Raw genomic sequence first — 25,329 nt, 5'->3', positions numbered from 1 at the left:
GTGTGTCGCTCACTGTTCAGCCGCAAATATCTCTATTTAAAAAAGTGTGGTATACCCCAGTAAACAATAACTGTGGTTTTGCCATCCCACGGTAAAAAATCTCTATTATTCAGCTTTTGGTAGTTTATTCCGTAAAGGAAAACAGTAGTGTCTCCTTACTGTTGTGACACAAAAATATATCTGTTGAAAATAGTCTTGTGTAGGCCCGACATCCCAGTGTGGGTTCGTAGTTACACGGGTCAAATCGCTGTACTATCCAGTTTTGGGCCTTTGGTATCTAAAAAAAAAGCAGTTTGAGTGTGTCGCTCACTGTTCAGCCGCAAATATCTCTATTTAAAAAAGTGTGGTATACCCCAGTAAACAATAACTGAGGTTTTGCCATCCCACGGTAAAAAATCTCTATTATTCAGCTTTTGGTAGTTTTTTTCCGTAAAGAAAAACAGTAGTGTCTCCTGACTGCTGTGACACAAAAATATATCTGTTGAAAATAGTCTTGTGTAGGCCTGACATCCCAGTGTGGTTTCGCAGATCCACAGGTCAAATCGCTGTACTATCCAGTTTTGGGTCTTTGGTATCTAAAAAAAAAGCAGTTTGAGTGTGTCGCTCACTGTGCAGCCGCAAATATCTCTATTTAAAAAAGTGTGGTATACCCCAGTAAACAATAACTGTGGTTTTGCCACCCCACGGTAAAAAATCTCTATTATTCAGCTTTTGGTAGTTTTTTCCGTAAAGAAAACCAGTACTGTCTCCTGACTGTTGTGACACAAAAATATATCTGTTGAAAATAGTCTTGTGTAGGCCCGACATCCCAGTGTGGGTTCGTAGTTCCACGGGTCAAATCGCTGTACTATCCAGTTTTGGGCCTTTGGTATCTAAAAAAAAGCAGTTTGAGTGTGTCGCTCACTGTTCAGCCGCAAATATATCTATTTAAAAAAGTGTGGTAAACCCCAGTAAACAATAACTGTGGTTTTGCCATCCCACGGTAAAAAATCTCTATTATTCAGCTTTTGGTAGTTTTTTCCATAAAGAAAAACAGTAGTGTCTCCTGACTGTTGTGACACAAAAATATATCTGTTGAAAATAGTCTTGTGTAGGCCCGACATCCCAGTGTGGTTTCGCAGTTCCACGGGTCAAATCGCTGTACTATCCAGTTTTGGGCCTTTGGTATCTAAAAAAAAAACAGTTTGAGTGTGTCGCTCACTGTTCAGCCGCAAATATCTCTATTTAAAAAAGTGTGGTATATCCCAGTAAACAATAACTGTGGTTTTGCTATCCCACGGTAAAAAATCTCTATTATTCAGCTTTTGGTAGTTTTTTCCGTAAAGAAAAACAGTAGTGTCTCCTGACTATTGTGACACAAAAATATATCTGTTGAAAATAGTCTTGTGTACGCCCGCCATCCCAGTGTGGTTTCGCAGTTCCACGGGTCAAATCGCTGTACTATCCAGTTTTGGGCCTTTGGTATCTAAAAAAAAAGCAGTTTGAGTGTGTCGCTCACTGTTCAGCCGCAAATATCTCTATTGAAAAAAGTGTGGAATACCCCAGTAAACAATAACTGTGGTTTTGCCATCCCACTGTAAAAAATCTCTATTATTCAGTTTTTGGGAGTTTTTTCCGTAAAGAAAAACAGTAGTGTCTCCTGACTGTTGTGACACAAAAATATATCTGTTGAAAATAGTCTTGTGTAGGCCCGACATCCAAGCGTGGTTTCGCAGTTCCACGGGTCAAAACGCTGTACTATCCAGTTTTGGGCCTTTGGTATCTAAAAAAAAAGCAGTTTGAGTGTGTCGCTCACTGTTCAGCCGCAAATATCTCTATTTAAAAAAGTGTGGTATACCCCAGTAAACAATAACTGTGGTTTTGCCATTCCACGGTAAAAAATCTCTATTATTCAGCTTTTGGTAGTTTTTTCCGTAAAGAAAAACAGTAGTGTCTCCTGACTGTTGTGACACAAAAATATATCTGTTGAAAATAGTCTTGTGTAGGCCCGACATCCCAGTGTGGGTTCGTAGTTCCACGGGTCAAATCGCTGTACTATCCAGTTTTGGGCCTTTGGTATCTAAAAAAAAAGCAGTTTGAGTGTGTCGCTCACTGTTCAGCCGCAAATATATCTATTTAAAAAATTGTGGTAAACCCCAGTAAACAATAACTGTGGTTTTGCCATCCCACGGTAAAAAATCTCTATTATTCAGCTTTTGGTAGTTATTTCCGTAAAGAAAAACAGTAGTGTCTCCTGACTGTTTTGGCACAAAAATATATCTGTTGAAAATAGTCTTGTGTAGGCCCGACATCCCAGTGTGGTTTCGCAGTTCCACGGGTCAAATCGCTGCACTATCCAGTTTTGGGCCTTTGATATCTAAAAAAAAAGCAGTTTGAGTGTGTCGCTCACTGTTCAGCCGCAAATATCTCTATTTAAAAAAGTGTGGTATACCCCAGTAAACAATAACTGTGGTTTTGCCATCCCACGGTAAAAAATCTCTATTATTCAGCTTTTGGTAGTTTTTTCCGTAAAGAAAAACAGTAGTGTCTCCTGACTGTTGTGACACAAAAATATATCTGTTGAAAATAGTCTTGTGTAGACCCGACATCCCAAAGTGGTTTCGCAGTTCCACGGGTCAAATCGCTGTACTATCCAGTTTTGGGCCTTTGGTATCTAAAAAAAGAGCAGTTTGAGTGTGTTGCTCCCTGTTCAGCCGCAAATATCTCTATTTAAAAAAGTGTGGTATACCCCAGTAAACAATAACTGTGGTTTTGCCATCCCACGGTAAAAAATCTCTATTATTCAGCTTTTGGTAGTTTTTTCCGTAAAGAAAAACAGTAGTGTCTCCTGACTGTTGTGACACAAAAATAAATCTGTTGAAAATAGTCTTGTGTAGACCCGACATCCCAGTGTGGTTTCGCAGATCCACGGGTCAAATCGCTGTACTATCCAGTTTTGGGCCTTTGGTATCTAAAAAAAGAGCAGTTTGAGTGTGTCGCTCACTGTTCAGCCGCAAATATATCTATTTAAAAAAGTGTGGTAAACCCCAGTAAACAATAACTGTGGTTTTGCCATCCCACGGTAAAAAATCTCTATTATTCAGCTTTTGGTAGTTTTTTCCGTTAAGAAAAACAGTAGTGTCTCCTGACTGTTGTGACACAAAAATATATCTGTTGAAAATAGTCTTGTGTAGGCCCGACATCCCAGTGTGGTTTCGCAGTTCCACGGGTCAAATCGCTGTACTATCCAGTTTTGGGCCTTTGGTATCTAAAAAAAAAGCAGTTTGAGTGTGTCGCTCACTGTTCAACCGCAAATATCTATCTTTAAAAAAGTGTGGAATAACCCAGTAAACAATAAATGTGGTTTTGCCATCCCACGGTAAAAAATCTCTATTATTCAGCTTTTGGTAGTTTTTTCCGTAAAGAAAAACAGTAGTGTCTCCTGACTGTTGTGACACAAGAATATATCTCTTGAAAATAGTCTTGTGTAGGCCCGACATCCCATTGTGGTTTCGCAGCTCCACGGGTCAAATCGCTGTATTATCCAGTTTTGAGCCTTTGGTATCTAAAAAAAAAACAGTTTGAGTGTGTCGCTCACTGTTCAGCCGCAAATATCTCTATTTAAAAAAGTGTGGTATATCCCAGTAAACAATAACTGTGGTTTTGCCATCCCACGGTAAAAAATCTCTATTATTCAGCTTTTGGTAGTTTTTTCCGTAAAGAAAAACAGTAGTGTCTCCTGACTGTTGTGACACAAAAATATATCTGTTGAAAATAGTCTTGTGTAGGCCCGACATCCCAGTGTGGTTTTGCAGTTCCACGGGTCAAATCGCTGTACTATCCAGTTTTGGGCCTTTGGTATCTAAAAAAAAAGCAGTTTGAGTGTGTCGCTCACTGTTCAGCCGCAAATATCTCTATTGAAAAAAGTGTGGAATACCCCAGTAAACAATAACTGTGGTTTTGCCATCCCACTGTAAAAAATCTCTATTATTCAGCTTTTGGGAGTTTTTTCCGTAAATAAAAACAGTAGTGTCTCCTGACTGTTGTGACACAAAAATATATCTGTTGAAAATAGTCTTGTGTAGGCCCGACATTCAAGCGTGGTTTCGCAGTTCCACGGGTCAAAACGCTGTACTGTCCAGTTTTGGGCCTTTGGTATCTAAAAAAAAAAGCAGTTTGAGTGTGTCGCTCACTGTTCAGCCGCAAATATCTCTATTTAAAAAAGTGTGGTATACCCCAGTAAACAATAACTGTGGTTTTGCCATCCCACGGTAAAAAATCTCTATTATTCAGCTTTTGGTAGTTTTTTCCGTAAAGAAAAACAGTAGTGTCTCCTGACTGTTGTGACATAAAAATATATCTGTTGAAAATAGTCTTGTGTAGGCCCGACATCCCAGTGTGGGTTTGTAGTTCCACGGGTCAGATCGCTGTACTATCCAGTTTTGGGCCTTTGGTATCTAAAAAAAAAGCAGTTTGAGTGTGTCGCTCACTGTTCAGCCGCAAATATATCTATTTAAAAAAGTGTGGTAAACCCCAGTAAACAATAACTGTGGTTTTGCCATCCCACGGTAAAAAATCTCTATTATTCAGCTTTTGGTAGTTTTTTCCGTAAAGAAAAACAGTAGTGTCTCCTGACTGTTGTGACACAAAAATATATCTGTTGAAAATAGTCTTGTGTAGGCCCGACATCCCAGTGTGGTTTCGCAGTTCCACGGGTCAAATCGCTGTACTATCCAGTTTTGGGCCTTTGGTATCTAAAATAAAGCAGTTTGAGTTTGTCGCTCACTGTTCAGCCGCAAATATCTCTATTTAAAAAAGTGTGGTATACCCCAGTAAACAATAACTGTGGTTTTGCCATCCCACGGTAAAAAATCTCTATTATTCAGCTTTTGGTAGTTTTTTCCGTAAAGAAAAACAGTAGTGTCTCCTGACTGTTGTGACACAAAAATAAATCTGTTGAAAACAGTCTTGTGTAGACCCGACATCCCAGTGTGGTTTCGCAGTTCCACGGGTCAAATCGCTGTACTATCCAGTTTTGGGCCTTTGGTATCTAAAAAAAAAGCAGTTTGAGTGTGTCGCTCAATGTTCAGCCGCAAATATCTCTATTTAAAAAAGTGTGGTATACCCCAGTAAACAATAACTGTGGTTTTGCCATCCCACGGTAAAAAATCTCTATTATTCAGCTTTTGGTAGTTTTTCCGTAAAGAAAAACAGTAGTGTCTCCTGACTGTTGTGACACAAAAATATATCTGTTGAAAATAGTCTTGTGTAGGCCCGACATCCCAGTGTGGTTTCGCAGATCCACGGGTCAAATCGCTGTACTATCCAGTTTTGGGCCTTTGGTATCTAAAAAAAAAGTAGTTTGAGTGTGTCGCCCACTGTTCAGCCGCAAATATCTCTATTTAAAAAAGTGTGGTATACCCCAGTAAACAATAACTGTGGTTTTGCCATCCCACGGTAAAAAATCTCTATTATTCAGCTTTTGGTAGTTTTTTCCATAAAGAAAAACAGTAGTGTCTCCTGACTGTTGTGACACAAAAATATATCTGTTGAAAATACTCTTGTGTAGGCCCGACATCCAGTGTGGTTTCGCAGTTCCATGGGTCAAATCGCTGTACTATCCAGTTTTGGGCGTTTGGTATCTAAAAAAAAAGCAGTTTGAGTGTGTCGCACACTGTTCAGCCGCAAATATCTCTATTTGAAAAGGTGTGGTATACCCCAGTAAACAATAACTGTGGTTTTGCCATCCCACGGTAAAAAATCTCTATTATTCAGCTTTTGGTAGTTTTTGTCCGTAAAGAAAAACAGTAGTGTCTCCTGACTGCTGTGACACAAAAATATATCTGTTGAAATTAGTGTTGTGTAGGCCTGACATCCCAGTGTGGCTTCGCAGTTCCACAGGTCAAATCGCTGTACTATCCAGTTTTGGGTCTTTGGTATCTAAAAAAAAAGCAGTTTGAGTGTGTCGCTCACTGTTCAGCCGCAAATATCTCTATTTAAAAAAGTGTGGTATACCCCAGTAAACAATAACTGTGGTTTTGCCACCCCACGGTAAAAAATCTCTATTATTCAGCTTTTGGTAGTTTTTTCCGTAAAGAAAACCAGTAGTGTCTCCTGACTGTTGTGACACAAAAATATATCTGTTGAAAATAGTCTTGTGTAGGCCCGACATCCCAGTGTGGGTTCGTAGTTCCACGGGTCAAATCGCTGTACTATCCAGTTTTGGGCCTTTGGTATCTAAAAAAAAAAGCAGTTTGAGTGTGTCGTTCACTGTTCAGCCGCAAATATATCTATTTAAAAAAGTGTGGTAAACCCCAGTAAACAATAACTGTGGTTTTGCCATCCCACGGTAAAAAATCTCTATTATTCAGCTTTTGGTAGTTTTTTCCGTAAAGAAAAACAGTAGTGTCTCCTGACTGTTGTGACACAAAAATATATCTGTTGAAAATAGTCTTGTGTAGGCCCGACATCCCAGTGTGGTTTCGCAGTTCCACGGGTCAAATCGCTGTACTATCCAGTTTTGGGCCTTTGGTATCTAAAAAAAAGCAGTTTGAGTGTGTCGCTCACTGTTCAACCGCAAATATCTATCTTTAAAAAAGTGTGGAATAACCCAGTAAACAATAAATGTGGTTTTGCCATCCCACGGTAAAAAATCTCTATTATTCAGCTTTTGGTAGTTTTTTCCGTAAAGAAAAACAGTAGTGTCTCCTGACTGTTGTGACACAAAAATATATCTGTTGAAAATAGTCTTGTGTAGGCCCGACATCCCAGTGTGGTTTCGCAGTTCCACGGGTCAAATCGCTGTACTATCCAGTTTTGGGCCTTTGGTATCTAAAAAAAAAGCAGTTTGAGTGTGTCGCTCACTGTTCAGCCGCAAATATCTCTATTGAAAAAAGTGTGGAATACCCCAGTAAACAATAACTGTGGTTTTGCCATCCCACTGTAAAAAATCTCTATTATTCAGCTTTTGGGAGTTTTTTCCGTAAAGAAAAACAGTAGTGTCTCCTGACTGTTGTGACACAAAAATATATCTGTTGAAAATAGTCTTGTGTAGGCCCGACATCCAAGCGTAGTTTCGCAGTTCCACGGGTCAAAACGCTGTACTATCCAGTTTTGGGCCTTTGGTATCTAAAAAAAAAGCAGTTTGAGTGTGTTGCTCACTGTTCAGCCGCAAATATCTCTATTTAAAAAAGTGTGGTATACCCCAGTAAACAATAACTGTGGTTTTGCCATCCCACTGTAAAAAATCTCTATTATTCAGCTTTTGGGAGTTTTTTCCGTAAAGAAAAACAGTAGTGTCTCCTGACTGTTGTGACACAAAAATATATCTGTTGAAAATAGTCTTGTGTAGGCCCGACATCCAAGCGTAGTTTCGCAGTTCCACGGGTCAAAACGCTGTACTATCCAGTTTTGGGCCTTTGGTATCTAAAAAAAAGCAGTTTGAGTGTGTCGCTCACTGTTCAACCGCAAATATCTATCTTTAAAAAAGTGTGGAATAACCCAGTAAACAATAAATGTGGTTTTGCCATCCCACGGTAAAAAATCTCTATTATTCAGCTTTTGGTAGTTTTTTCCGTAAAGAAAAACAGTAGTGTCTCCTGACTGTTGTGACACAAAAATATATCTGTTGAAAATAGTCTTGTGTAGGCCCGACATCCCAGTGTGGTTTCGCAGTTCCACGGGTCAAATCGCTGTACTATCCAGTTTTGGGCCTTTGGTATCTAAAAAAAAAGCAGTTTGAGTGTGTCGCTCACTGTTCAGCCGCAAATATCTCTATTGAAAAAAGTGTGGAATACCCCAGTAAACAATAACTGTGGTTTTGCCATCCCACTGTAAAAAATCTCTATTATTCAGCTTTTGGGAGTTTTTTCCGTAAAGAAAAACAGTAGTGTCTCCTGACTGTTGTGACACAAAAATATATCTGTTGAAAATAGTCTTGTGTAGGCCCGACATCCAAGCGTAGTTTCGCAGTTCCACGGGTCAAAACGCTGTACTATCCAGTTTTGGGCCTTTGGTATCTAAAAAAAAAGCAGTTTGAGTGTGTTGCTCACTGTTCAGCCGCAAATATCTCTATTTAAAAAAGTGTGGTATACCCCAGTAAACAATAACTGTGGTTTTGCCATCCCACGGTAAAAAATCTCTATTATTCAGCTTTTGGTAGTTTTTTCCGTAAAGAAAAACAGTAGTGTCTCCTGACTGTTGTGACACAAAAATATATGTGTTGAAAATAGTCTTGTGTAGGCCCGACATCCCAGTGTGGGTTTGTAGTTCCACGGGTCAAATCGCTGTACTATCCAGTTTTGGGCCTTTGGTATCTAAAAAAAAAGCAGTTTGAGTGTGTCGCTCACTGTTCAGCCGCAAATATATCTATTTAAAAAAGTGTGGTAAACCCCAGTAAACAATAACTGTGGTTTTGCCATCCCACGGTAAAAAATCTCTATTATTCAGCTTTTGGTAGTTTTTTCCGTAAAGAAAAACAGTAGTGTCTCCTGACTGTTGTGACACAAAAATATATCTGTTGAAAATAGTCTTGTGTAGGCCCGACATCCCAGTGTGGTTTCGCAGTTCCACGGGTCAAATCGCTGTACTATCCAGTTTTGGGCCTTTGGTATCTAAAAAAAGAGCAGTTTGAGTGTGTCGCTCACTGTTCAGCCGCAAATATCTCTATTTAAAAAAGTGTGGTATACCCCAGTAAACAATAACTGTGGTTTTGCCATCCCACGGTAAAAAATCTCTATTATTCAGCTTTTGGTAGTTTTTTCCGTAAAGAAAAACAGTAGTGTCTCCTGACTGTTGTGACACAAAAATATATCTGTTGAAAATAGTCTTGTGTAGACCCGACATACCAGTGTGGTTTCGCAGTTCCACGGGTCAAATCGCTGTACTATCCAGTTTTGGGCCTTTGGTATCTAAAAAAAAAGCAGTTTGAGTGTGTCGCTCACTGTTCAGCCGCAAATATCTCTATTTAAAAAAGTGTGGTATACCCCAGTAAACAATAACTGTGGTTTTGCCATCCCACGGTAAAAAATCTCTATTATTCAGCTTTTGGTAGTTTTTCCGTAAAGAAAAACAGTAGTGTCTCCTGACTGTTGTGACACAAAAATATATCTGTTGAAAATAGTCTTGTGTAGGCCCGACATCCCAGTGTGGTTTCGCAGATCCACGGGTCAAATCACTGTACTATCCAGTTTTGGGCCTTTCGTATCTAAAAAAAAAGTAGTTTGAGTGTGTCGCTCACTGTTCAGCCGCAAATATCTCTATTTAAAAAAGTGTGGTATACCCCAGTAAACAATAACTGTGGTTTTGCCATCCCACGGTAAAAAATCTCTATTATTCAGCTTTTGGTAGTTTTTTCCGTAAAGAAAAACAGTAGTGTCTCCTGACTGTTGTGACACAAAAATATATCTGTTGAAAATAGTCTTGTGTAGGCCCGACATCCCAGTGTGGGTTCGTAGTTCCACGGGTCAAATCGCTGTACTATCCAGTTTTGGGCCTTTGGTATCTAAAAAAAAAGCAGTTTGAGTGTATCGCTCACTGTTCAGCCGCAAATATCTCTATTTAAAAAAGTGTGGTATACCCCAGTAAACAATAACTGTGGTTTTGCCAATCCACGGTAAAAAATCTCTATTATTCAGCTTTTGGTAGTTTTTTCCGTAATGAAAAACAGTAGTGTCTCCTGACTGTTGTGACACAAAAATATATTTCTATTGAAAATAGTCTTGTGTAGGCCCGACATCCCAGTGTGGTTTTGCAGTTCCACGGGTCAAAATGCTGTACTATCCAGTTTTGGGCCTTTGGTATCTAAAAAAAAAGCAGTTTGAGTTTGTCGCTCACTGTTCCGCCGCAAATATCTCTATTTAAAAAAGTGTGGTATACCCCAGTAAACAATAACTGTGGTTTTGCCATCACACGGTAAAAAATCTCTATTATTCAGCTTTTGGTAGTTTTTTCCGTAAAGAAAAACAGTAGTGTCTCCTGACTGTTGTGACCCAAAAATATATCTGTTGAAAATAGTCTTGCGTAGGCCCGACATCCCAGTGTGGTTTCGCAGTTCCACGGGTCAAATCGCTGTACTATCCAGTTTTGGGCCTTTGGTATCTAAAAAAAAGCAGTTTGAGTGTGTCGCTCACTGTTCAGCCGCAAATATCTCTATTTAAAAAAGTGTGGTATTCCCCAGTAAACAATAACTGTGGCTTTGCCATCCCACGGTAAAAAGTCTCTATTATTCAGCTTTTGGTAGTTTTTTCCGTAAAGAAAAACAGTAGTGTCTCCTGATTGTTGTGACACAAAAATATATCTGTTGAAAATAGTCTTGTGTAGGCCTGACATCCCAACGTGGTTTCACAGTTCCACGGGTCAAAACGCTGTACTATCCAGTTTTGGGCCTTTGGTATCTAAAAAAAAAGCAGTTTGAGTGTGTCGCTCACTGTTCAGCCGCAAATATCTCTATTTAAAAAAGTGTGGTATACCCCAGTAAACAATAACTGTGGTTTTGCCATCCCACGGTAAAAAATCTCTATTATTCAGCTTTTGGTAGTTTTTTCCGTAAAGAAAAACAGTAGTGTCTCCTGACTGTTGTGACACAAAAATATATCTGTTGAAAATAGTCTTGTGTAGACCCGACATCCCAGTGTGGTTTCGCAGTTCCACGGGTCAAATCGCTGTACTATCCAGTTTTAGGCCTTTGGTATCTAAAAAAAAAGCAGTTTGAGTGTGTTGCTCACTGTTCAGCCGCAAATATCTCTATTTAAAAAAGTGTGGTATACCCCAGTAAACAATAACTGTGGTTTTGCCATCCCACGGTAAAAAATCTCTATTATTCAGCTTTTGGTAGTTTTTTCCGTAAAGAAAAACAGTAGTGTCTCCTGACTGTTGTGACACAAAAATATATCTGTTGAAAATAGTCTTGTGTAGGCCTGACATCACAGTGTGATTTCGCAGTTCCACGGGTCAAATCGCTGTACTATCCAGTTTTGGGCCTTTGGTATCTTAAAAAAAAGCAGTTTGAGTGTGTCGCTCACTGTTCAGCCGCAAATATCTCTATTTAAAAAAGTGTGGTATACCCCAGTAAACAATAACTGTGGTTTTGCCATCCCACGGTAAAAAATCTCTACTATTCAGCTTTTGGTAGTTTTTCCGTAAAGAAAAACAGTAGTGTCTCCTGACTGTTGTGACACAAAAATATATCTGTTGAAAATACTCTTGTGTAGGCCCGACATCCAGTGTGGTTTCGCAGTTCCATGGGTCAAATCGCTGTACTATCCAGTTTTGGGCCTTTGGTATCTAAAAAAAAAGCAGTTTGAGTGTGTCGCTCACTGTTCAGCCGCAAATATCTCTATTTGAAAAGGTGTGGTATACCCCAGTAAACAATAACTGTGGTTTTGCCATCCCACGGTAAAAAATCTCTATTATTCAGCTTTTGGTAGTTTTTTCCGTAAAGAAAAACAGTAGTGTCTCCTGACTGTTGTGACACAAAAATATATCTGTTGAAAATAGTCTTGTGTAGGCCCGACATCCCAGTGTGGGTTCGTAGTTCCACGGGTCAAATCACTGTACTATCCAGTTTTGGGCCTTTGGTATCTAAAAAAAAAGCAGTTTGAGTGTGTTGCTCACTGTTCAGCCGCAAATATCTCTATTTAAAAAAGTGTGGTATACCCCAGTAAACAATAACTGTGGTTTTGCCATTCCACGGTAAAAAATCTCTATTATTCAGCTTTTGGTAGTTTTTTCCGTAAAGAAAAACAGTAGTGTCTCCTGACTGTTGTGACACAAAAATATATCTGTTGAAAATAGTCTTGTGTAGGCCCGACATCCCAGTGTGGGTTCGTAGTTCCACGGGTCAAATCACTGTACTATCCAGTTTTGGGCCTTTGGTATCTAAAAAAAAAGCAGTTTGAGTGTGTTGCTCACTGTTCAGCCGCAAATATCTCTATTTAAAAAAGTGTGGTATACCCCAGTAAACAATAACTGTGGTTTTGCCATTCCACGGTAAAAAATCTCTATTATTCAGCTTTTGGTAGTTTTTTCCGTAAAGAAAAACAGTAGTGTCTCCTGACTGTTGTGACACAAAAATATATCTGTTGAAAATAGTCTTGTGTAGACCCGACATCCCAGTGTGGTTTCGCAGTTCCATGGGTCAAATCGCTGTACTATCCAGTTTTGGGCCTTTGGTATCTAAAAAAAAGCAGTTTGAGTGTGTTGCTCACTGTTCAGCCGCAAATATCTCTATTTAAAAAAGTGTGGTATACCCCAGTAAACAATAACTGTGGCTTTGCCATCCCACGGTAAAAAGTCTCTATTATTCAGCTTTTGGTAGTTTTTTCCGTAAAGAAAAACAGTAGTGTCTCTTGATTGTTGTGACACAAAAATATATCTGTTGAAAATAGTCTTGTGTAGGCCTGACATCCCAGCGTGGTTTCACAGTTCCACGGGTCAAAACGCTGTGCTATCCAGTTTTGGGCCTTTGGTATTTAAAAAAAAAGCAGTTTGAGTGTGTCGCTCACTGTTCAGCCGCAAATATCTCTATTTAAAAAAGTGTGGTATACCCCAGTAAACAATAACTGTGGTTTTGCCATCCCACGGTAAAAAATCTCTATTATTCAGCTTTTGGTAGTTTTTTCCGTAAAGAAAAACAGTAGTGTCTCCTGACTGTTGTGACACAAAAATATATCTGTTGAAAATAGTCTTGTGTAGACCCGACATCCCAGTGTGGTTTCGCAGTTCCACGGGTCAAATCGCTGTACTATCCAGTTTTGGGCCTTTGGTATCTAAAAAAAAAGCAGTTTGAGTGTGTTGCTCACTGTTCAGCCGCAAATATCTCTATTTAAAAAAGTGTGGTATACCCCAGTAAACAATAACTGTGGTTTTGCCATCCCACGGTAAAAAATCTCTATTATTCAGCTTTTGGTAGTTTTTTCCGTAAAGAAAAACAGTAGTGTCTCCTGACTGTTGTGACACAAAAATATATCTGTTGAAAATAGTCTTGTGTAGGCCTGACATCACAGTGTGATTTCGCAGTTCCACGGGTCAAATCGCTGTACTATCCAGTTTTGGGCCTTTGGTATCTAAAAAAAAAGCAGTTTGAGTGTGTCGCTCACTGTTCAGCCGCAAATATCTCTATTTAAAAAAGTGTGGTATACCCCAGTAAACAATAACTGTGGTTTTGCCATCCCACGGTAAAAAATCTCTATTATTCAGCTTTTGGTAGTTTTTTCCGTAATGAAAAACAGTAGTGTCTCCTGACTGTTGTGACACAAAAATATATCTGTTGAAAATACTCTTGTGTAGGCCCGACATCCAGTGTGGTTTCGCAGTTCCATGGGTCAAATCGCTGTACTATCCAGTTTTGGGCCTTTGGTATCTAAAAAAAAAGCAGTTTGAGTGTGTTGCTCACTGTTCAGCCGCAAATATCTCTATTTAAAAAAGTGTGGTATACCCCAGTAAACAATAACTGTGGTTTTGCCATTCCACGGTAAAAAATCTCTATTATTCAGCTTTTGGTAGTTTTTTCCGTAAAGAAAAACAGTAGTGTCTCCTAACTGTTGTGACACAAAAATATATCTGTTGAAAATAGTCTTGTGTAGACCCGACATCCCAGTGTGGTTTCGCAGTTCCACGGGTCAAATCGCTGTACTATCCAGTTTTGGGCCTTTGGTATCTAAAAAAAAAGCAGTTTGAGTGTGTTGCTCACTGTTCAGCCGCAAATATCTCTATTTAAAAAAGTGTGGTATACCCCAGTAAACAATAACTGTGGTTTTGCCATTCCACGGTAAAAAATCTCTATTATTCAGCTTTTGGTAGTTTTTTCCGTAAAGAAAAACAGTAGTGTCTCCTAACTGTTGTGACACAAAAATATATCTGTTGAAAATAGTCTTGTGTAGACCCGACATCCCAGTGTGGTTTCGCAGTTCCACGGGTCAAATCGCTGTACTATCCAGTTTTGGGCCTTTGGTATCTAAAAAAAAAGCAGTTTGAGTGTGTTGCTCACTGTTCAGCCGCAAATATCTCTATTTAAAAAAGTGTGGTATACCCCAGTAAACAATAACTGTGGTTTTGCCATCCCACGGTAAAAAATCTCTATTATTCAGCTTTTGGTAGTTTTTTCCGTAAAGAAAAACAGTAGTGTCTCCTGACTGTTGTGACACAAAAATATATCTGTTGAAAATAGTCTTGTGTAGGCCTGACATCCCAGCGTGGTTTCGGAGTTCCACGGGTCAAAACGCTGTACTATCCAGTTTTGGGCCTTTGGCATCTAAAAAAAAATACAGTTTGAGTGTGTCGCTCACTGTTCAGCCGCAAATATCTCTATTTAAAAAGTGTGGTATACCCCAGTAAACAATAACTGTGGTTTTGCCATCCCACGGTAAAAAATCTCTGTTATTCAGCTTTTGGCAGTTTTTTCCGTAAAGAAAAACAGTAGTGTCTCCTGACTGTTGTGACACAACAATATATCTGTTGAAAATAGTCTTGTGTAGGCCCGACATCCCAGTGTGGTTTCGCAGTTCCACGGGTCAAATCGCTGTACTATCCTGTTTTGGGCCTTTGGTATCTAAAAAAAAAGCAGCTTGAGTGTGTCGCTCACTGTTCAGCCGCAAATATCTCTATTTAAAAAAGTGTGGTATACCCCAGTAAACAATAACTGTGGTTTTGCCATCCCACGGTAAAAAATCTCTATTATTCAGCTTTTGGTAGTTTTTTCCGTAAAGAAAAACAGTAGTGTCTCCTGACTTTTGTGACACAAAAATATATCTGTTGAAAATAGTCTTGTGTAGGCCCGACATCCCAGTGTGGTTTCGCAGTTCCACAGGTCAAATCGCTGTACTATCCAGTTTTGGGCCTTTGGTATATAAAAAAAAAGCAGATTGAGTGTGTCGCTCACTGTTCAGCCGCAAATATCTCTATTTAAAAAGTGTGGTATACCCCAGTAAACAATAACTGTGGTTTTGCCATCCCACGGTAAAAAATCTCTTTTATTCACCTTTTGGTAGTTTTTTCCATAAAAAAAAACAGTAGTTTCTCCTGACTATTGTGAAACAGAAATATATCTGTTGAAAATAGTCTTGTGTAGGCCCGACATCCCAGTGTGGTTTTGCAGTTCCATGGGTCAAATCGCTGTACTATCCAGCTTTGGGACTTTGGTATCTAAAAAAAAGCAGTTTGAGTGTGTCGCTCACTGTTCAGCCGCAAATATCTCTATTTAAAAAATGTGGTATACCCCAGTAAACAATAACTGTGGTTTTGCCATCCCACGGTAAAAAATCTCTATTATTCAGCTTTTGGTAGTTTTTTCCGTAAAGAAAAACAGTAGTGTCTCCTGACTGTTGTGACACAAAAATATATCTGTTGAAAATAGTATTGTGTAGGCCCGACATCCCAGTGTGGTTTCGCAGTTCCACGGGTCAAATCGCTGTACTATCCAGTTTTGGGCCTTTTTTATCTAAAAAAAAAAAGCAGTTTGAGTGTGTTGCTCACTGTTCAGCCGCAAATATCTCTATTTAAAAAAGTGTGGTATAATCCAGTAAACAATAACTGTGGTTTTGCCATCCCACGGTAAAAAATCTCTATTATTTAGCTTTTGGTAGTTTTTTCCGTAAAGAAAAACAGTAGTGTCTCCTGACTGTTGTGACACAAAAATATATCTGTTGAAAATAGTCTTGTGTAGGCCCGACATCCCAGTGTGGTTTCGCAGTTCCATGGTTCAAATCGCTGTACTATCCAGTTTTGGGCCTTTGGTATCTAAAAAAAAAGCAGTTTGAGTGTGTCGCTCACTGTTCAGCCGCAAATATCTCTATTTAAAAAGGTGTGGTATACCCCAGTAAACAATAACTGTGGTTTTGCCAGCCCACGGTAAAAAATCTCTATTATTCAGCTTTTGGTAGTTTTTTCCGTAAAGAAAAACAGTAGTGTCTCCTGACTGTTGTGACACAAAAATATATCTGTTGGAAATAGTCTTGTGTAGGCCCAACATCCCAGTGTGGGTTCGTAGTTCCACGGGTCAAATCGCTGTACTATCCAGTTTTGGGCCTTTTGTATCTAAAAAAAAAGCAGTTTGAGTGTGTCGCTCACTGTTCAGCCGCAAATATCTCTATTTAAAAATTGTGGTATACCCCAGTAAACAATAACTGTGGTTTTGCCATCCCACGGTAAAAAATCTCTATTATTCAGCTTTTGGAATTTTTTTCCGTAAAGAAAAACCATAGTGTCTCCTGACTGTTGTGACCCAAAAATATATCTGTTGAAAATAGTCTTGCGTAGGCCCGACATCCCAGTGTGGTTTCGCAGTTCCACGGGTCAAATCGCTGTACTATCCAGTTTTGGGCCTTTGGTATCTAAAAATAAAGCAGTTTGAGTGTGTCGCTCACTGTTCAGCCGCAAATATCTCTATTTAAAAAGGTGTGGTATACCCCAGTAAACAATAACTGTGGTTTTGCCATCCCACGGTAAAAAATCTCTATTATTCAGCTTTTGGTAGTTTTTTCCGTAAAGAAAAACAGTAGTGTCTCCTGACTGTTGTGACACAAAAATATATCTGTTGAAAATTGTATTGTGTAGGCCCGACATCCCAGTGTGGTTTCGCAGTTCCACGGGTCAAATCGCTGTACTATCCAGTTTTGGGCCTTTTTTATCTAAAAAAAAAAGCAGTTTGAGTGTGTCGCTCACTGTTCAGCCGCAAATATTTCTATTTAAAAAAGTGTGGTATACCCCAGTAAACAATAACTGTGGTTTTGCCATCCCACGGTAAAAAATCTCTATTATTCAGCTTTTGGTAGTTTTTTCCGTAAAGAAAAACAGTAGTGTCTCCTGACTGTTGTGACACAAAAATATATCTGTTTAAAATAGTCTTGTGTAGGCCCGACATCCCAGTGTGGTTTCGCAGTTCCATGGGTCAAATTGCTGTACCATCCAGTTTTGGGCCTTTGGCATCTAAAAAAATGCAGTTTGAGTGTGTCGCTCACTGTTCAGCCGCAAATATCTCTATTTAAAAAAGTGTGGTATACCCCATTAAACAATAACTGTGGTTTTGCCATCCCACGGTAAAAAATCTCTATTATTCAGCTTTTGGTAGTTTCTTCCGTAAAGAAAAACAGTAGTGTCTCCTGACTGTTGTGACACAAAAATATATCTGTTGAAAATAGTCTTGTGTAGGCCCGACATTCCAGTGTGGTTTCGCAGTACCACGGGTCAAATCGCTGTACTATCCAGTTTTGGGCCTTTTTTATCTAAAAAAAAAGCAGTTTGAGTGTGTCGCTCACTGTTCAGCCGCAAATATCTCTATTTAAAAAGGTGTGGTATACCCCAGTAAACAATAACTGTGGTTTTGCCAGCCCACGGTAAAAAATCTCTATTATTCAGATTTTGGTAGTTTTTTCCGTAAAGAAAAACAGTAGTGTCTCCTGACTGTTGTGACACAAAAATATATCTGTTGGAAATAGTCTTGTGTAGGCCCGACATCACAGTCTGGGTTCGTAGTTCCACGGGTCAAATCGCTGTACTATCCAGTTTTGGGCCTTTGGTATCTAAAAAAAAAGCAGTTTGAGTGTGTTGCTCACTGTTCAGCCGCAAATATCTCTATTTAAAAATTGTGGTATACCCTAGTAAACAATAACTGTGGTTTTGCCATCCCACGGTAAAAAATCTCTATTATTCAGATTTTGGTAGTTTTTTCCGTAAAGAAAAACAGTAGTGTCTCCTGACTGTTGTGACCCAAAAATATATCTGTTGAAAATAGTCTTGCGTAGGCCCGACATCCCAGTGTGGTTTCGCAGTTCCATGGGTCAAATCGCTGTACTATCCAGTTTTGGGCCTTTGGTATCTAAAAAAAAAGCAGTTTGAGTGTGTCGCTCACTGTTCAGCCGCAATTATCTCTATTTAAAAACGTGTGGTATACCCCAGTAAACAATAACTGTGGTTTTGCCATCACACGGTAAAAAATCTCTATTATTCAGCTTTTGGTAGTTTTTTCCGCAAAGAAAAACATTAGTGTCTCCTGACTGTTGTGACACAAAAATATATCTGATGAAAATAGTCTTGTGTAGGCCCGACATCCCAGTGTGGGTTCGTAGTTCCACGGGTCAAATCACTGTACTATCCAGTTTTGGGCCTTTGCTATCTAAAAAAAAAGCAGTTTGAGTGTGTCGCTCACTGTTCAGCCGCAAATATCTCTATTTAAAAAAGTGTGGTATACCCCAGTAAACAATAACTGTGGTTTTGCCATCCCACGGTAAAAAATCTCTATTATTCAGCTTTTGGTAGTTTTTTCCGTAAAGAAAAACAGTAGTGTCTCCTGACTGTTGTGACACAAAAATATATCTGTTGAAAATAGTCTTGCGTAGGCCCGACATCCCAGTGTGGTTTCGCAGTTCCATGGTTCAAATCGATGTACTATCCAGTTTTGGGCCTTTGGTATCTAAAAAAAAAGCAGTTTGAGTGTGTCGCTCACTGTTCAGCCGCAAATATCTCTATTTAAAAATTGTGGTATACCCTAGTAAACAATAACTGTGGTTTTGCCATCCCACGGTAAAAAATCTCTATTATTCAGCTTTTGGTAGTTTTTTCCGTAAAGAAAAACAGTAGTGTCTCCTGACTGTTGTGACCCAAAAATATATCTGTTGAAAATAGTCTTGCGTAGGCCCGACATCCCAGTGTGGTTTCGCAGTTCCATGGGTCAAATCGCTGTACTATCCAGTTTTGGGCCTTTGGTATCTAAAAAAAAAGCAGTTTGAGTGTGTCGCTCACTGTTCAGCCGCAATTATCTCTATTTAAAAACGTGTGGTATACCCCAGTAAACAATAACTGTGGTTTTGCCATCACACGGTAAAAAATCTCTATTATTCAGCTTTTGGTAGTTTTTTCCGCAAAGAAAAACATTAGTGTCTCCTGACTGTTGTGACACAAAAATATATCTGATGAAAATAGTCTTGTGTAGGCCCGACATCCCAGTGTGGGTTCGTAGTTCCACGGGTCAAATCGCTGTACTATCCAGTTTTGGGCCTTTGCTATCTAAAAAAAAAGCAGTTTGAGTGTGTCGCTCACTGTTCAGCCGCAAATATCTCTATTTAAAAAAGTGTGGTATACCCCAGTAAACAATAACTGTGGTTTTGCCATCCCACGGTAAAAAATCTCTATTATTCAGCTTTTGGTAGTTTTTTCCGTAAAGAAAAACAGTAGTGTCTCCTGACTGTTGTGACACAAAAATATATCTGTTGAAAATAGTCTTGCGTAGGCCCGACATCCCAGTGTGGTTTCGCAGTTCCATGGTTCAAATCGATGTACTATCCAGTTTTGGGCCTTTGGTATCTAAAAAAAAAAGCAGTTTGAGTGTGTCGCTCACTGTTCAGCCGCAATTATCTCCATTTAAAAACGTGTGGTATACCCCAGTAAACAATAACTGTGGTTTTGACATCACACGGTAAAAAATCTCTATTATTCAGCTTTTGGTAGTTTTTTCCATAAAGAAAAACAGTAGTGTCTCCTGACTGTTGTGACACAAAAATATATCTGTTGAAAATAGTCTTGTGTAGGCCCGACATCCCAGCGTGGTTTCGCAGTTCCACGGGTCAAAACGCTGTACTATCCAGTTTTGGGCCTTTGGTATCTAAAAAAAAAGCAGTTTGAGTGTGTCGTTCACTGTTCAGACGCAAATATCTCTATTTAAAAAAGTGTGGTATACCCCAGTAAACAATAACTGTGGTTTTGCCATCCCACGTTAAAAAATCTCTATTATTCAGCTTTTGGTAGTTTTTTCCGTAAAGAAAAACAATAGTGTCTCCTGACTGTTGTGACACAAAAATATATCTGTTGAAAATAGTCTTGTGTAGACCCGACATCCCAGTGTGGTTTCGCAGTTCCACGGGTCAAATCTCTGTACTATCCATTTTTGGGCCTTTTGTATCTCAAAAAAAAGCAGTTTGAGTGTGTCGCTCACTGTTCAGCCGCAAATATCTCTATTTAAAAAAGTGTGGTATACCCCAGTAAACAATAACTGTGGTATTGCCATCCCACGGTAAAAAATCTCTATTATTCAGCTTTTGGTAGTTTTTTCCGTGAAGAAAAACAGTAGTGTCTCCTGACTGTTGTGACACAAAAATATATCTGTTGAAAATAGTCTTGTGTAGGCCCGACATCTCAGCGTGGTTTCGCAGTTCCACGGGTCAAATCGCTGTACTATCCAGTTTTGGGCCTTTGGCATCTTAAAAAAAAAGCAGTTTGAGTGTGTCGCTCACTGTTCAGCCGCAAATATCTCTATTTAAAAAAGTGTGGTATACCTCAGTAAACAATAACTGTGGTTTTGCCATCCCACGGTAAAAAATCTCTGTTATTCAGCTTTTGGTAGTTTTTTCCGTAAAGAAAAACAGTAGTGTCTCCTGACTGTTGTGACACAAAAATATATCTGTTGAAAATAGTCTTGTGTAGACCCGACATCCTAGTGTGGTTTCGCAGTTCCACGGGTCAAATCGCTGTACTATCCAGTTTTGGGCCTATGGTATCTAACAAAAAAGCAGTTTGAGTGTGTCGCTCACTGTTCAGCCGCAAATATCTCTATTTAAAAAAGTGTGGTATACCCCAGTAAACAATAACTGTGGTTTTGCCAGCCCACGGTAAAAAATCTCTATTATTCAGCTTTTGGTAGTTTTTTCCGTAAAGAAAAACATTAGTGTCTCATGACTGTTGTGACACAAAAATATATCTGTTGGAAATAGTCTTGTGTAGGCCCAACATCCCAGTGTGGGTTCGTAGTTCCACGGGTCAAATCGCTGTACTATCCAGTTTTGGGCCTTTTGTATCTAAAAAAAAAGCAGTTTGAGTGTGTCGCTCACTGTTCAGCCGCAAATATCTCTATTTAAAAATTGTGGTATACCCCAGTAAACAATAACTGTGGTTTTGCCATCCCACGGTAAAAAATCTCTATTATTCAGCTTTTGGAATTTTTTTCCGTAAAGAAAAACCATAGTGTCTCCTGACTGTTGTGACCCAAAAATATATCTGTTGAAAATAGTCTTGCGTAGGCCCGACATCCCAGTGTGGTTTCGCAGTTCCACGGGTCAAATCGCTGTACTATCCAGTTTTGGGCCTTTGGTATCTAAAAATAAAGCAGTTTGAGTGTGTCGCTCACTGTTCAGCCGCAAATATCTCTATTTAAAAAGGTGTGGTATACCCCAGTAAACAATAACTGTGGTTTTGCCATCCCACGGTAAAAAATCTCTATTATTCAGCTTTTGGTAGTTTTTTCCGTAAAGAAAAACAGTAGTGTCTCCTGACTGTTGTGACACAAAAATATATCTGTTGAAAATTGTATTGTGTAGGCCCGACATCCCAGTGTGGTTTCGCAGTTCCACGGGTCAAATCGCTGTACTATCCAGTTTTGGGCCTTTTTTATCTAAAAAAAAAAGCAGTTTGAGTGTGTCGCTCACTGTTCAGCCGCAAATATTTCTATTTAAAAAAGTGTGGTATACCCCAGTAAACAATAACTGTGGTTTTGCCATCCCACGGTAAAAAATCTCTATTATTCAGCTTTTGGTAGTTTTTTCCGTAAAGAAAAACAGTAGTGTCTCCTGACTGTTGTGACACAAAAATATATCTGTTTAAAATAGTCTTGTGTAGGCCCGACATCCCAGTGTGGTTTCGCAGTTCCATGGGTCAAATTGCTGTACCATCCAGTTTTGGGCCTTTGGCATCTAAAAAAATGCAGTTTGAGTGTGTCGCTCACTGTTCAGCCGCAAATATCTCTATTTAAAAAAGTGTGGTATACCCCATTAAACAATAACTGTGGTTTTGCCATCCCACGGTAAAAAATCTCTATTATTCAGCTTTTGGTAGTTTCTTCCGTAAAGAAAAACAGTAGTGTCTCCTGACTGTTGTGACACAAAAATATATCTGTTGAAAATAGTCTTGTGTAGGCCCGACATCCCAGTGTGGTTTCGCAGTACCACGGGTCAAATCGCTGTACTATCCAGTTTTGGGCCTTTTTTATCTAAAAAAAAAGCAGTTTGAGTGTGTCGCTCACTGTTCAGCCGCAAATATCTCTATTTAAAAAGGTGTGGTATACCCCAGTAAACAATAACTGTGGTTTTGCCAGCCCACGGTAAAAAATCTCTATTATTCAGATTTTGGTAGTTTTTTCCGTAAAGAAAAACAGTAGTGTCTCCTGACTGTTGTGACACAAAAATATATCTGTTGGAAATAGTCTTGTGTAGGCCCGACATCACAGTGTGGGTTCGTAGTTCCACGGGTCAAATCGCTGTACTATCCAGTTTTGGGCCTTTGGTATCTAAAAAAAAAGCAGTTTGAGTGTGTCGCTCACTGTTCAGCCACAAATATCTCTATTTAAAAATTGTGGTATACCCTAGTAAACAATAACTGTGGTTTTGCCATCCCACGGTAAAAAATCTCTATTATTCAGCTTTTGGTAGTTTTTTCCGTAAAGAAAAACAGTAGTGTCTCCTGACTGTTGTGACACAAAAATATATCTGATGAAAATAGTCTTGTGTAGGCCCAACATCACAGTGTGGGTTCGTAGTTCCACGGGTCAAATCGCTGTACTATCCAGTTTTGGGCCTTTGCTATCTAAAAAAAGCAGTTTGAGTGTGTCGCTCACTGTTCAGCCGCAAATATCTCTATTTAAAAAGGTGTGGTATACCCCAGTAAACAGTAACTGTGGTTTTGCCATCCCACGGTAAAAAATCTCTATTATTCAGCTTTTGGTAGTTTTTTTTCCGTAAAGAAAAACAGTAGTGTCTCCTGACTGTTGTGACACAAAAATATATCTGTTGAAAATAGTCTTGTGTAGGCCCGACATTCCAGTGTGGTTTCGCAGTACCACGGGTCAAATCGCTGTACTATCCAGTTTTGGGCCTTTTTTATCTAAAAAAAAAAGCAGTTTGAGTGTGTCGCTCACTGTTCAGCCGCAAATATCTCTATTTAAAAAGGTGTGGTATACCCCAGTAAACAATAACTGTGGTTTTGCCAGCCCACAGTAAAAAATCTCTATTATTCAGATTTTGGTAGTTTTTTCCGTAAAGAAAAACAGTAGTGTCTCCTGACTGTTGTGACACAAAAATATATCTGTTGGAAATAGTCTTGTGTAGGCCCGACATCACAGTCTGGGTTCGTAGTTCCACGGGTCAAATCGCTGTACTATCCAGTTTTGGGCCTTTGGTATCTAAAAAAAAAGCAGTTTGAGTGTGTCGCTCACTGTTCAGCCGCAAATATCTCTATTTAAAAATTGTGGTATACCCTAGTAAACAATAACTGTGGTTTTGCCATCCCACGGTAAAAAATCTCTATTATTCAGATTTTGGTAGTTTTTTCCGTAAAGAAAAACAGTAGTGTCTCCTGACTGTTGTGACCCAAAAATATATCTGTTGAAAATAGTCTTGCGTAGGCCCGACATCCCAGTGTGGTTTCGCAGTTCCATGGGTCAAATCGCTGTACTATCCAGTTTTGGGCCTTTGGTATCTAAAAAAAAAGCAGTTTGAGTGTGTCGCTCACTGTTCAGCCGCAATTATCTCTATTTAAAAACGTGTGGTATACCCCAGTAAACAATAACTGTGGTTTTGCCATCACACGGTAAAAAATCTCTATTATTCAGCTTTTGGTAGTTTTTTCCGCAAAGAAAAACATTAGTGTCTCCTGACTGTTGTGACACAAAAATATATCTGATGAAAATAGTCTTGTGTAGGCCCGACATCCCAGTGTGGGTTCGTAGTTCCACGGGTCAAATCGCTGTACTATCCAGTTTTGGGCCTTTGCTATCTAAAAAAAAAGCAGTTTGAGTGTGTCGCTCACTGTTCAGCCGCAAATATCTCTATTTAAAAAAGTGTGGTATACCCCAGTAAACAATAACTGTGGTTTTGCCATCCCACGGTAAAAAATCTCTATTATTCAGCTTTTGGTAGTTTTTTCCGTAAAGAAAAACAGTAGTGTCTCCTGACTGTTGTGACACAAAAATATATCTGTTGAAAATAGTCTTGCGTAGGCCCGACATCCCAGTGTGGTTTCGCAGTTCCATGGGTCAAATCGCTGTACTATCCAGTTTTGGGCCTTTGGTATCTAAAAAAAAAGCAGTTTGAGTGTGTCGCTCACTGTTCAGCCGCAATTATCTCTATTTAAAAACGTGTGGTATACCCCAGTAAACAATAACTGTGGTTTTGCCATCACACGGTAAAAAATCTCTATTATTCAGCTTTTGGTAGTTTTATCCGCAAAGAAAAACAGTAGTGTCTCCTGACTGTTGTGACACAAAAATATATCTGATGAAAATAGTCTTGTGTAGGCCCGACATCCCAGTGTGGGTTCGTAGTTCCACGGGTCAAATCGCTGTACTATCCAGTTTTGGGCCTTTGCTATCTAAAAAAAAAGCAGTTTGAGTGTGTCGCTCACTGTTCAGCCGCAAATATCTCTGTTTAAAAAAGTGTGGTATACCCCAGTAAACAATAACTGTGGTTTTGCCATCCCACGGTAAAAAATCTCTATTATTCAGCTTTTGGTAGTTTTTTCCGTAAAGAAAAACAGTAGTGTCTCCTGACTGTTGTGACACAAAAATATATCTGTTGAAAATAGTCTTGCGTAGGCCCGACATCCCAGTGTGGTTTCGCAGTTCCATGGTTCAAATCGATGTACTATCCAGTTTTGGGCCTTTGGTATCTAAAAAAAAAAGCAGTTTGAGTGTGTCGCTCACTGTTCAGCCGCAATTATCTCCATTTAAAAACGTGTGGTATACCCCAGTAAACAATAACTGTGGTTTTGACATCACACGGTAAAAAATCTCTATTATTCAGCTTTTGGTAGTTTTTTCCATAAAGAAAAACAGTAGTGTCTCCTGACTGTTGTGACACAAAAATATATCTGTTGAAAATAGTCTTGTGTAGGCCCGACATCCCAGCGTGGTTTCGCAGTTCCACGGGTCAAAACGCTGTACTATCCAGTTTTGGGCCTTTGGTATCTAAAAAAAAAGCAGTTTGAGTGTGTCGTTCACTGTTCAGCCGCAAATATCTCTATTTAAAAAAGTGTGGTATACCCCAGTAAACAATAACTGTGGTTTTGCCATCCCACGTTAAAAAATCTCTATTATTCAGCTTTTGGTAGTTTTTTCCGTAAAGAAAAACAATAGTGTCTCCTGACTGTTGTGACACAAAAATATATCTGTTGAAAATAGTCTTGTGTAGACCCGACATCCCAGTGTGGTTTCGCAGTTCCACGGGTCAAATCTCTGTACTATCCATTTTTGGGCCTTTTGTATCTCAAAAAAAAGCAGTTTGAGTGTGTCGCTCACTGTTCAGCCGCAAATATCTCTATTTAAAAAGGTGTGGTATACCCCAGTAAACAATAACTGTGGTATTGCCATCCCACGGT

This window comes from Phyllobates terribilis, unplaced genomic scaffold (genome assembly GCF_046119375.1).
Source record: "Phyllobates terribilis strain yellow unplaced genomic scaffold, ASM4611937v1 Scaffold_13__5_contigs__length_258822181, whole genome shotgun sequence".
NCBI classification, from domain to species: domain Eukaryota; kingdom Metazoa; phylum Chordata; class Amphibia; order Anura; family Dendrobatidae; genus Phyllobates; species Phyllobates terribilis.
This window is presented reverse-complemented; position numbering follows the sequence as displayed.